Here is a 13,851-nt window from a genome sequence, read left to right as displayed (position 1 = left end):
CACCATTGTGTCAGAGATGGTGGTCATGACTTGCCCTGTTAGACTCTTGCTCTCTTGGTCAACTTTTTCAAGTTTAACAGCCAGCTCTCTCACCATGCTCTCAGTCACCTTGGTCTGTGAGTCTCCCCTTACCGGTGTCACTAGAGAGGTTTGACTTGCGGAGGCACTCTTAACGACCACTGATAAGGCCGACTTGACATCTTTAGCCAACTCTGCCATTACAGCAGGGGTTAGCATCATAGAGCCTGCACTTCCAGATGGAGAATTGGACATGCATGCAAGTTTGGAGAGAGAACCTTGCAGGCTGTCCTGCACACAGGTGACAAGGGTGTCCTCTGAGACACCTAAGAGGACTTGTAGCGTCTCAGAGTTGGTTGTTTTCTTCTGCACATCAGACAGAGAGGTTAGAGTCCTTGGGGAAAAAAACGCAGAAATCATCAAAGTCAAACAAATAATATGTAAGGCTGTGATGCACATTCAGTGTGTCAAATACATCTGCACCATTGAAAACAATGAGGAAAACGCTGCTGTTTCTCTGAGAAAAAACCTTAGTGTGATGTCAGCCTAACTGCTTAATTTCTAAAGCCCAATAAAATGTATTTTGTATAAGTCATTTGTATTGAAACTGGCCTGTAGATATCTATCTATCCTGGCAACATCTATCCTCTACAAAAATCCAAATTGCTATAAACTTCAAATACTGTAACTTCTAATAACTTCAAGGACAATCATAAATACAAGGCAGTTTGAAGAAATGTTAAAGGGAAATTTCTAAATGTTTCAACTTCATATTCATCATCTCCAGCACCACCCCAACATCAGCATATGTGAAAAACGGGCATTTCTATGTTTTGTAGTAAAAAAGAAAGAGGAAGATAAGTGTTTTCTATGACATCATCAACCAATTAGTAGGCAATGCCTACTCATAATTGGTTAAAATCACACGATGCACACTGATGATGTCATTAGAATCTAGAGCTGAGCATTTAACCAACATTTTTGTTATTTTTCGGTTTTTAAACAACTAATTGACCGACGTCGGCTCAATTATTTGAATTCCATATAGTTCATTTTTTTCTTCTTCTGTGAGCTCGATGCTCAGTTTCTGTAGAGATAAATCAGATCAAGCACGAACTATGCAATGTAGTAGGGAGTTGTAGTTTCCAACAGGCCAATATTCTACATAGTTTAGCACAGAAAATACGGCAATTAATTCCCATAATCCATTGCACGCCCACTTGCTTGTCCACTCTGTGTGGAGCAGATACGGAAACCTCATTAACTGAGACGGAGAGACGAGAGAATGCATGAGAGAGATAAAAAGCAGTTGCGTTGCGAGGATCCTCTACCTGGAAATACATGATCTAAGTGATTGACAGTTGGTGTTCAGCGGTCATAAAAGTAGGTCTTATTTACTTAGAAGAACTACTAAAATAGTGATTTTGTCAGACAGGATAAGCAGCAGCTCTATAGAGATGAGTTGATGACTTGGAATGAAATAATAAAGTCATCAAATAAATATTTTATATGAGAAAGTAAATGATGGTTGATAAGTCATAAACAGTAATGGACAGTCACTACCATCATGGGACTTGTATTCATTGTTTTATTATGTGTTGTTACAGCATTCAACACACATAATCCATAGTGCATTCAATGTCTAAAAAAAGTATTGAAATCCAAAACCGTGATTATTTTTTAAATATTTGAATGGAAACCAAACCAACCTCAAAAAGCACTAATTTCTCAGCACTATTGGAAACAGTTACGTCCCTCTATATTTTTTTTACTACAAAGCATGGAAATGTGTAATTTTCACATATGGTGATGCTGGAGATGAATATGAAGTTGTTAAATTTCCCTTTAAGAACATACCTCATGGCCCCCTTGGGCAGGTAGCTTCCACTGCCCAGACTGCCCTTAGTCAGGTAAATCTCCTTGAACTTAAGTTGTGATTCCTGCACTTCTTCCTCTTCCTGCTCCATACAGTTGGAGGAAGGGTAGGGAGTCGGGATGCGAAAGCTATTGTAAGACTTTCGACTGCCTGGCCTCTTAGGTACACCAGCCTCAGTAAATCTCACGCGGGACTTGGTGTTAACCTTATCGTCTAACAGACTGGTGAGTGACGCTGTGAGAGATCTCTGTGACAATGGAGAAGAGGCAGCATCTTGGATGCCCAGTAGTTCGTAAAGACCTGGGATGATGATCTGCATCAGCTTGTCCGATAAAAACTGGACAATCCTCAGACACAAGCCGGCAAGCTGTTGTTTTGTCAGCTGTATTCCAGAAACAGAAGAAGTGTTTTAAAATGTTGCATAGTGCGTCTTTCAAAAGCTTATGAACAAGGTTAAACATTAGGCAGAGTTTTCATGGTAATCTGATTAAATTGTCAGTAACATGATCTTACCGGGTCAAACATGCCCTCACGAATCCCCCTCCATTGCCTGAAAACAATATTGTTATAAATGTTGTCATATCAGGATGCGTGGCAGAATAGTTTTTATTTAATTATTTGCCTGATCGTGAAGTTATACTTGCTTTGTGTCAATTGTTTTGGCAAAATTGCAATGTGACAACTTTTCTAGCACTGAACATTTTTTTCCGATTGATCAGTTTCTAATTTGATCCTATTTCCTTGAAGGTGTGATAGTACCAAAGAAAACAGAACATACTTCTCAGTTAGGTTTTGAAGGAAGTCCATAAGTGTCAGATGTTCCACATTGTTGAGCTTTCCCTCTTCTGTGGTTTCCATCACTGAGGTTGCTCTGCTCCTGGTACAATTGCTCTGCTCCTGGTAGAAATGTAATTATATTGCAAATAATCAAACTTAATAAACAACAAATATCATACTGAAATAATTATTAACTGTTAAAGAGTGGAGGAGCATTGGCAACGTTGGGCCAATTAAACAACTGCAACACAACAGAGATGGTTGTGGTACGTCAACATTGCCAATGATAGCATCACTATAACATTTTATTGGATTAATGTTGTAATATGAAATGACAAGGTCAACTTACCATCTCATTGACAGCTTCAGAGGTCAGGTGGTCATCCATCACACAGACAGGCAGGTCTAGAGACTGGGACAAGGCTCTATGGTCATAACCAGGAGAGAATGGAAACATCAGAGCAGTCCCAATGGCAGAATCTAACCACTGTCTTCATGTCAAAGACTCACTCACTCATTTGCTTTGTCAAACCTACCCCTTAGAATGACTTCGATATTAAAAACCCAGGCTTTCCTAAAATGTTTACCTCAGCCATTCTAGAACCCAGGTGTGTCTACAAAACACATGTACTCCTCCATAAGGTTCATGGCTTGCCTATTGTTTTATCCCAGTACAAGAGGGGCAACTGGATTCAGGATTAAACACAAGCAGTCTTTAAGGTATATCTTATTACAGTTTAGGCCTACCTTATTATTTTCTTCCATCTGGCAATATCATTTTAAGGAATGAAATCTGTTTTGTTGCTAGTATTATTAGTAACTGTAGGAAAATACAGCTGTAAAGTACAAGAATCAGCTACTTTCTGAAGGGCAGCCAAGCTCATAAGCAATTTAGAACCTACAGACAATTATGACAAAATTGGAACGCATGAATGCGTCACAAACGCCTTGTGGTCACATGTTATTTTAGGGCGTGGCTCCGCATTCGTGACCGGTTCTCATATTTCTTTTTCCCGGTATCCGTTAGTGCTGGAATTTGCGATTAATACTTTTCTCATGCCGAAACCGGATTAAATACATACCGGTAGTTAAATGACAAAAAATATGATATTCGCAATGTCATTAAGCAACAACAACAACAACAACATAAATAGCTACTACAATTTCTAAACATGATTTTGTCATCAGTTCAGTACCATTTGTTTGATTTTGTGGACCCACGACTAGACTTTATCCATGTTAGCTAGTTGCTAGCGATGCTAGTCAGCATAGGCTGCTACGTGATAAACAGTTCGTGTTAGTGAATTAGCTACCTAGCTAGCCAGCCTAACAAGCTGTCAAATCCAGTGGAAACCGATGCAACCCTGCTGCCAAATAAGGGCTAGCTCGATGACCCGTGGTAACAGTGAGGTCCCCATGAGTTTCAAGGCTTTAATAAGTGCTATCGTGCAGAAAAAGCGAATAAAATACTGGTTGATGAGCTAGCTAAATTAGCTAGCAAGACGGATATGACCGTTAACAGCGTGCATGCACAAATGCATGACGACACCTTGTATCTCAGTGAAGCAGGCATGCAGAACGAGATCGCCCCACCAAGCCAGATAGTAGAGGGGTACAACAACGCCGGGACACAGAGGCATAGCTCATACAATTATATTTTGTTCCAGTCAATGACTATCCTTGTTGAATAATAAATACCTGCGTCAAATATATGGCATCGCATGCTAGTGCAAAGATAGCTTGCATGAATTTTTTTTAAAATCCGGTGACCACTAGATGTCCTCGTATATCCACATTTAGATCAACTGTACTTGATTTTTCATCAGTACTGTGAATGACAAGCCCACTGAATCTAGTTTAATAATCTTTATACTCAGCAGGTAGAGGCCTAGGTACTTCAAATCAGTGCTTAATTTGAGCAGGATCATGCCAGAACAGGATCCGGCACCGTTCCGTTCTGGACTGTTTTGTTCCGGAACCTACTTGGCCGAATCCGGTACCTCTCGTGCCATGAAAAATAATTTTCACTTTTTGCTATGTAACAATTATAATAAAAGCGATCAAAGTTCATTCGAGTTGCCTCTTCGTCAATTATCCTGCCCACTCATCTCTCCCGAGTTGCACTTCATCATTTGTTTCCTTATAGAATCATAGCTGCATGAAGGGTTCTGGAGGAATTTTCTAAAGTTACGGAATTACTGCTGTCTGTTCAGAAATAAATTAAATCATTCAGAATAGCCTAATACGTCATGAGAAACCCTATAATTTAGCTACAGAGGACCAATAGCTTTTTTTTAAATAGCCTAGCTGCGGATTGTAGCCCAATAACAAAGAATAGCCTACAGTCGGGAACGCGAGGCAAATCTGTCAGTGAAAAAACAGCACGCAGACAAAACAGGCCTTTTGCAATATTTCAAATACAATCGAGGGAAAACACAGGTTGAAAAGCAATGACTCTTGCTGAAAAGATAAGACTATGCTGTAGACTACCAAAATATTTGATCAACTCCCAAACATTGTTTTACAAAACAGAGAGAGAGAGAGAGATAGGCTTTTGACACGAGCGCATCGACAATCTCCAGCGAGTGAGCTGCGCATCATTGGGTGAGTCAGTGAAACTGGAAAGCATTTTTAGGACTAATTTCCTCCTCATATTGTAACCTACTATATGTTTCTCCACAACCCTAGGCCTATAGGCTATTGATGGATTCAAGACAAGGTCGTTTTTATTGATCTCAGATACTAAGTTTGTCAGTGTCAAAGTAGCCTGCCATTTCGATCATTTGTGCGGATTAAAAAAAGATAATGCCAAAGTCTCCAGTCATGTAAAAGGATGTAGAATTGCACGAAATGCGGTTTTAAAAAGGCCAACACTTTCCCGGACCCTAGGCTACTAAAAATGTTCCCCATGTGTTCACCTACTGTAAATGGCTCTACTCTACTGCTCTACCCAAATGTGATGATATGCGTTCAATGCTCTATTATAATAGGTGATCTTTTTTCTCATGAGTTCTGGTACCACAGAGCCCCCCCTCTGGCACCTCCCAATTTACAAATTAAGCTCTGCTTCAAATTTGTATTTTACAAGGCAAGTCAGTTAAAAACAAATTCTTATTTTCATTAAAGGCCTAGGAACAGTGGGTTAACTGCCTGTTCAGGAGCAGAATGACAGATTTGTACCTTGTCAGTTCAGGGATTTGAACTTGCAACCTTTCGGTTACCAGTCCAACACTCTAACCACTAGGCTACTTGTCTTCATGAAGGGTTTCATGTGAGCCTGTTTGCATCCCTCCCAGCTGCCCACTGCATTGAGGCTAGGTAACACAGTCACCACAGATAAATCCATGATAACCAAAAACAAGCATTTCTCAACGGCTGGCCATGCCTTCCTCCTGGCTACTCCAACCTCGGCCAACAGCTCCATGGGAAAGGAAGATGATTCTAAGAAGCAATTTGTTCATTTGGCTGGTGTCAAGTAAAGTATGTGACTAGTACTTACAATAGGAGACATGGTTATGTGATGGGGTGATAGTACTTACAGTAGGAGACATGTGATGGGGCGATAGTACTTACAGTAGGAGACATGTGATGGGGCGATGGTACTTACAGTAGGAGACATGTGATGGGGCGATAGTACTTACAGTAGGAGACATGTGATAGGGCGATAGTACTTACAGTAGGAGACAGCCACGCCAGCAGTGCTTTGTCAACATTGTCCCATCACGCACTAGTGACTCCTGTGGCGGGCCAGGTGCAGTGCACGCAGCAGTGCACGCTGACACGGTCGACACGGCTGGCTTCCAGGTTAAGCGGGCATGGTGTCATGAAGCAGTGTGGCTTGGCTGGGTTGTGTTTCGGAGGACGCACGGCTCTTGGCTCTCGCCTCTCCCAAGTCCATATGGGAGTTGTAGCAATGGGACAAGACTGTAACTACCAATTGGATACCACTAAATTGGAGAAGAAAAAAAAAGAATTCACCTTGGGGGTTTGTGGTATATGGCCAATATACCTCCACGTTGCGTTGTGCCTAAGAACAGCCCTTGACCGTGGTATATTGGCCATATACCACACCTCCTTGGGCCTTATTTCTTAATTGTACACATTTGGACACTTTTACAATTATTGTATGGTAAACATTGACATCTGCCTGGGTGGAACACCCTCCATTACGGCTCCATCAGTGCTGAGCCCTCTCACTCTGATTGTATGGGACACTCAATTACGGCTCCTTGTGTTTCCAATCTTCTTCCTCTGGCAGGATTACTTCCACGTGCAACTGTCAGACGACAAGCAGGTGAGGTACTTCCTGGAGCTGAGCTATGCTGGTGCCATCCTTCGGGACAGCTGGGTCCTGACAGACGTTGGCATCACCCCTAGCAGTGCCATCTGCTGCCTGCTGAAGGTACCAGCCAAACACCTAGCTGTTTCTACCCGTGCTTGAAAATGCATATCAAAGTGAGCTGGCTATTGCTTGAAACAGCTTCATACTATCATTAACATAAAGTGTTTCAGATTTAGTGTGGTAATATATAGTATGGTTATATAGTATGGTTAAATAGTATGGTTATATAGTATGATTATATATATTATGGTGATATAGAGTGTGGTAATATATAGTATGGTTATATAGTATGATTATACAGTATGGTTATATAGTATGATTATATAGTATGATTATATAGTATGGTTATATAGTATGATTATATATATTATGGTGATATAGAGTGTGGTAATATATAGTATGGTTATATAGTATGATTATACAGTATGGTTATATAGTATGGTTATATAGTATGATTATATAGTATGGTTATATAGTATGATTATATAGTATGATTAGGTATGATTAGGTGATTTAGTTCATTCAAACAGGTGCCATTAATACAGGTAACGAGTGGAGGACAGAGGAGCCTCTTAAAGAAGAAGTTACAGGTCTGTGAGAGCCAGAAATGTTGCTTGTTTGTAGGTGACCAAATACTTATTTTCCACCATAATTTGCAAATAAATTCATTAAAAATCCTACAATGTGATTTTTCTGGATTTTTTTTTCTTCTCATTTTGTCTGTCATAGTTGAAGTGTACCTATGATGAAAATTACAGGCCTCTCTCATCTTTTTAAGTGGGAGAACTTGCACAATTGGTGACTGACTAAATACTTTTTTGCCCCACTGTATAGTGTGGTGGTATATAGTATGGCGATATATAGAATGTTGAGGTCACCCTGCTTGAGACTTAAAGTAATATTGCCCTTGCTCAACCAAGACCATGGTTATGGTAGAGTGATTGGTTAGTAAGGACACTGCTTTATACCGAGACCATGGTTATGGTAGAGTGATTGATTAGTAAGAACACTGCTTCGTGAGTGTGAAGTGTTGTTGTACAGAGGTCCCTGGGTACATGTCCAGAGCCAGACAGGGACAGAACTCACTCTGTTCCACAAAGTTCTGTGGAAGATTTGCTAACAGAGGAGAGTGGTTATGTATCTAAGTACAAATTTAACCATCAGAATAATGTTTATTTGTGTTCCTTACTCCTTACTTACACATCCCATCATTGACATAGTCAAAGCCAGACCTTCTGTCTGTCTCTCCTTCTTGCTGGTTGACTAGAGTGGAAATCTATAGTATTGTATGGTTGACCTGGGATAGAGCTGAAATGTGGCCCGATGTAGTGTTGCCTTTGTACCAAACACCCTTACAGTCATAAACCTTTTCCCCATGTAATCGCCTCGACCTCAGTCTGGTGTTCGCTAACAGTATCTGAAGAGTCTGTATACCCAGTGGTGTATAGTACAGTAGAGCACAGCAGACTACAGTAAAGTACAGCAGACAGAGTACAGCAGAGTACAGTAGAGTACAGTAGAGCACAGCAGAGTACAGTAGAGTACAGCAGAGTACAGTAGAGCACAGCAGAGTACAACATACTACAGTAGAGCACAGCAGAGTACAGCAGACAGAGTACAGTAGAGCACAGCAGAGTACAGTAGAGCACAGCAGAGTACAGTAGAGTACAGCAGAGTACAGTAGAGCATAGCAGAGTACAGCAGAGTACAGTAGAGTACAGCAGAGTACAGCAGAGTACAGTAGAGTACAGCAGGCCGTATAGTAGGAGAAGAAGAGGCCCTTTGGGTTCATTGAAATACATATTCATAATATTTATGTTAACAATTTAATCTGCACCCAGATTAGTCTTCAATTTAATTTTCACCCAGATTAGTGTTCAATTTAATCTGCACCCAGATTAGTCTTCAATTTAATTTTCACCCAGATTAGTGTTCAATTTAATCTGCACCCAGATTAGTGTTCAATGTGATAGAACAAAACTCAGTACAGCACATGAATTAGAAAATGTTGTTACAAGTTTGAGCCACGAGATGGTGGTAGATTATAAGTTTAAATAGCATGGACCTTTGATTTGTCTCTGGATAGAAATTGCCCTTGGGCACAGATCTAGGATCAGTTTACTCTCACCAAATCCTAACCATTACTATTAGCAGTAAAAAAACACAAACCAGACCTAAGATCAGTGCAAAGGAGCCACTTCATCTTACCCCTGTAATTATATGACTCCTAACTTATATATACTGAGTGTACCAAACATTAGAAACACCTTCCTAATATTGAGTTGCACCCCGCCTTTTGCCATCAGAACAGCCTCAATTCGTTGGGGCATGGACTCTACAAGGTGTTTGAAAGCGTTCCACAGGGATGCTGGCCCATGTTGACTCCAATGCTTCCAACAGTTGTGCCAAGTTGGCTGGATGTTCTTTGGGTGGTGGACCATTCATGATACACACAGGAAACTGTTGAGTGTGAAAAACCCCAGCAGCATTGCAGTTCTTGACACAAATCGGTGCACCTGGCACCTACTACCCCGTTCAAAGGCACTTAAATATTTTGTCTTGCCCATTCACCCTCTGAATGGCACACATACACAATCTATGCCTCAATTGTCTCAAGGCTTAAAAATCCTTCTTTAACCTGTCCGCTCCCCTTCATCTACACTGAAGTGGATTTAACAAGTGACATCATTAAGGGATCATAGCTTTCACCTGGATTCACCTGGTCAGTCTTTGTCATGGAAAGAACAGGTGTTCATAATGTTTTGTTTACTCGGTGTATAAACACAACATAGGTATTTATGTAAAACAAGTGAATTTACTGTATGTCCATGGTCTTATACTTCAGCGGGAGCCGGTGGTGCGTGTGTTCAGTGCCGTGACGGGGGAGACCCTCTCAGTCTTGGGCACTGTGTTTCTCCTGAGTACGTCTGTGGCCAGGCTCATGACCCTGGTGTCCCAGCAGTGTGGGCTTCCCGTCAGCTCCTTCAGACTGAGCTCTCCCACCGGCCTGCAACTCTACGACTGCAACCGGCTGCACGACTACGCCATTGACCTGGGTATGGCCTTCCTTGTGCAGTAGATGAATGGTCCTCTGGCTCAACACCTTATGGATGTAACACAGAGACAAATGGACTGTATGGAACACATTCTTGGTTCATGGCAACCAGGAGGACAACCTGCATGTGTCTCTGTCTCCCAGGGGCTACTCTACGGTTGGACACCTGGGATGGGTGGGCGGAGTTCCTCAGAGGCTGCTTCCTGGGACACAGACTGACCGTCCAACGACACCTGTCTAGGGAGAGACCTGTGATGAGGTCAGAATACACATCTACACACTGAACTGTATGATAGACTTACTATCAACAGTGATGGTACTGAACCTTTATATAGCTTACAATGATAGTACTGACCCTGTATATAGCTTACAATGATAGTACTGACCCTGTATATAGCTTACAATGATAGTACTGACCCTGTATATAGCTTACAATAAAGGTACTGACCCTGTATATAGCTTACAATGATAGTACTGACCCTGTATATAGCTTACAATGATAGTACTGACCCTGTATATAGCTTACAATGATAGTACTGACCCTGTATATAGCTTACAATGATAGTACTGACCCTGTATATAGCTTACAATGATAGTACTGACCCTGTATATAGCTTACAATCATGGTACTGACCCTGTATATAGCTTACAATAAAGGTACTGACCCTGTATATAGCTTACAATGATAGTACTGACCCTGTATATAGCTTACAATGATAGTACTGACCCTGTATATAGCTTACAATGATAGTACTGACCCTGTATATAGCTTACAATGATAGTACTGACCCTGTATATAGCTTATATTCTCGTGTTTTTTTCCTTCATACGTTTTTTCTCTTACCCTGATATTTAATACTGCATTGTGGGTAAGAGCTTGCAAATAAGCATTTTACTGTACTGTTTTATAACCCACTGTATCTTGTGAACTTGACAAAAAAAACTTGAAACGTGTTATAAATACATTGATTCTGTATTATTCCAGGTTCCAGCTCCGGGTGGCACTCTACATCGCTGCTTCTCTGGGCCACCTGGACCTGGCCGGCTGGCTGCTGGAGAGGGGGGTGCGTGTCACTGAGCCGGTGGGGGTTCACCCTTACCGTGAGTGGTGCCACCAGACGGCCCACCCCGACGTCGCCAAGTGTCCCGCTGTCGCCTCCATCGAGCACGGCCAGCTCACCATCCTCAAACTCTTTATCGCCAGCAGCGTTCTGACCCTTGCCTGTCGGGATCCCCAGGGTCGCGACCCCCTGAGGATCGCCCTTCAGTACGGCCACAGGGAGTGTGTGATTCACCTGGCCACCAGGCTGTGCTCTGTGGTGGTCCTCCCAGGTATGGCCCTGCCCATGCGGACATACCTCCAGATAAAGGGCTGGGTGAGGCTGGGGCAGAGGAGGGCAGCATCCAGGCACTGCATGGGCCTCAACAGGGCTCTGTTCAGGAACAGGGTGGGCGACACGGTCCTGGTGGACGGCTTCACCCTCCCCAAGATGTCCTCCAAGCCCAGGAGGAGTGAGGCCAAGGCGGGTATCAGGGTGATGTCCACAGCCTCTCAAAGTTTGACCCCCATCAACTGCCCATCTCATGTATCCTGCCCGCTCCGCGCCCTGGCATCCCAGGATAAACCTCTTCAACTACCGAAGCAACACCCTGTGGCCACGAGGGATGAAAGAGAGAAGAAGAGGGAATGTGGAGGGAAGGGATGTGAGGAGGATGAGAGTGGGGATCAGAACAGCAACCAATGGAGGAGCAGAGTCCCGCTCCCGCCCATTTCCAGAGACACCAATCTCAGACCTGTGTTTGCCTCGCCAAACTCCGCCCAGATACTCACCACCTCACTGGAGGCCTTTTCTCTCCACTGCGACCGCACACCCAGAGAAAACGCCATATACTGTTTGGCCTTGGCCAGGTTTTACCACTTCATCACTGCCTATGATATACCCTTATCCTCCCTGAATAGATTTCAGTACAAACAAATCATGAGCCAACCATCATTCTTAGAAGGTACATAGTCAAATCAAATCAACTCAAACTTTATTTGTCACATGCGCTGAATACAAGTGTAGATCTTTCCGTGAAATACTTTACTTACAAGCCCTTAACAAACAGTGCAGTTCAAGAAGAGTTGAAGAGAATATTTACCTAATAAACTAAAGTAACAAATAATAAAACAGTTGAACTTGTCCGGTGGCCATTTGATTAATTGTTCAGCTGTCTTATGACTTGGGGTTAGAAGCTGTTATAGGTTTACCCTAACAAGTCCTGAAACAAATCATGAGCCAACTATCATGCTTAGAAGGTATATAGTGTCAGTCTTATTGGTTCACCCTAACAAGTTGTTTCAGTATGGGGAGAGGATAGAATGTAAGGGCGCTGCATTAATGTATTGAGGCCATTACATATACAGTATTTCACAATGCTAGGACACAGATTTGGTCTCCTAACCTTGTTCTGGTTGATTGACTCTCTAACAGTGCCTTCACACAGAGACCATGGTTGCAGCAGCTGAATGTAGCGCGGACTCTGTCCAGGAGGAGTGCTCAGCACATTGGGTAGACACCAGGATCCTGGTCATTAGGCAGATTAAACATACTGAAACAAGGAGGGACAACCTGGAATTGTCCAAAAAGGAACTCTTATTTTCTTTTTTACAGTGAACAAGATGAGACTTTGGAACGGATGATGCCTGAAACAATGCGGACGACTTAGAATTTCGTTCCTTTGGATGAGGCTTATAGATATAGTCAGTACTGTGTTTGATTTGTGTGCAGAAAGTTTACAACGGCAGGCAGTGGATTCTCAGTCATTCCTATTCTCAAGTAACAAAAAACGTATCATATTTCACTGGCTATTTGTAGTAGCCAAATGTGAATGGAATTATTATTATTCTAGAATCATTTAGTTGACTGAATGTGACTATGTGGTTGTGCTGTATGTGATTGTACTGAATGTGGTTGTACTGTACGTGATTGTAAGTGTTTGACATGGGTCTAATTGAGGCCCCCCCCCCCCCCCCCACACTTAACACTAGTTTTTATCCATAGAAATCCTCACTTGCTGATGAAGACATACAGTGCCTTGCGAAAGTATTCGGCCCCCTTGAACTTTGCGACCTTTTGCCACATTTCAGGCTTCAAACATAAAGATATAAAACTGTATTTTTTGTGAAGAATCAACAACAAGTGGGACACAATCATGAAGTGGAACAACATTTATTGGATATTTCAAACTTTTTTAACAAATAAAAAACTGAAAAATTGGGCGTGCAAAATTATTCAGCCCCTTTACTTTCAGTGCAGCAAACTCTCTCCAGAAGTTCAATGAGGATCTCTGAATGATCCAATGTTGACCTAAATGACTAATGATGATAAATACAATCCACCTGTGTGTAATCAAGTCTCCGTATAAATGCACCTGCACTGTGATAGTCTCAGAGGTCCGTTAAAAGCGCAGAGAGCATCATGAAGAACAAGGAACACACCAGGCAGGTCCGAGATACTGTTGTGAAGAAGTTTAAAGCCGGATTTGGATACAAAAATATTTCCCAAGCTTTAAACATCCCAAGGAGCACTGTGCAAGCGATAATATTGAAATGGAAGGAGTATCAGACCACTGCAAATCTACCAAGACCTGGCCGTCCCTCTAAACTTTCAGCTCATACAAGGAGAAGACTGATCAGAGATGTAGCCAAGAGGCCCATGATCACTCTGGATGAACTGCAGAGATCTACAGCTGAGGTGGGAGACTCTGTCCATAGGACAACAATCAGTCGTATATTGCACA

At 42.2% G+C, this 13,851-nt stretch overlaps 1 pseudogene; it reads left to right on the top strand.

The window, feature by feature from the left end:
• The first annotated feature begins 4,206 nt into the window (after window positions 1-4,206).
• LOC139400116 (protein ANKUB1-like) lies at window positions 4,207-12,638 on the top strand (annotated as a pseudogene).
• Window positions 12,639-13,851: the final 1,213 nt, after the last annotated feature.

Source organism: Oncorhynchus clarkii, unplaced genomic scaffold, assembly GCF_045791955.1.
Source record: "Oncorhynchus clarkii lewisi isolate Uvic-CL-2024 unplaced genomic scaffold, UVic_Ocla_1.0 unplaced_contig_3387_pilon_pilon, whole genome shotgun sequence".
NCBI lineage: Eukaryota > Metazoa > Chordata > Actinopteri > Salmoniformes > Salmonidae > Oncorhynchus > Oncorhynchus clarkii.
This window is presented reverse-complemented; position numbering and strand designations above follow the sequence as displayed.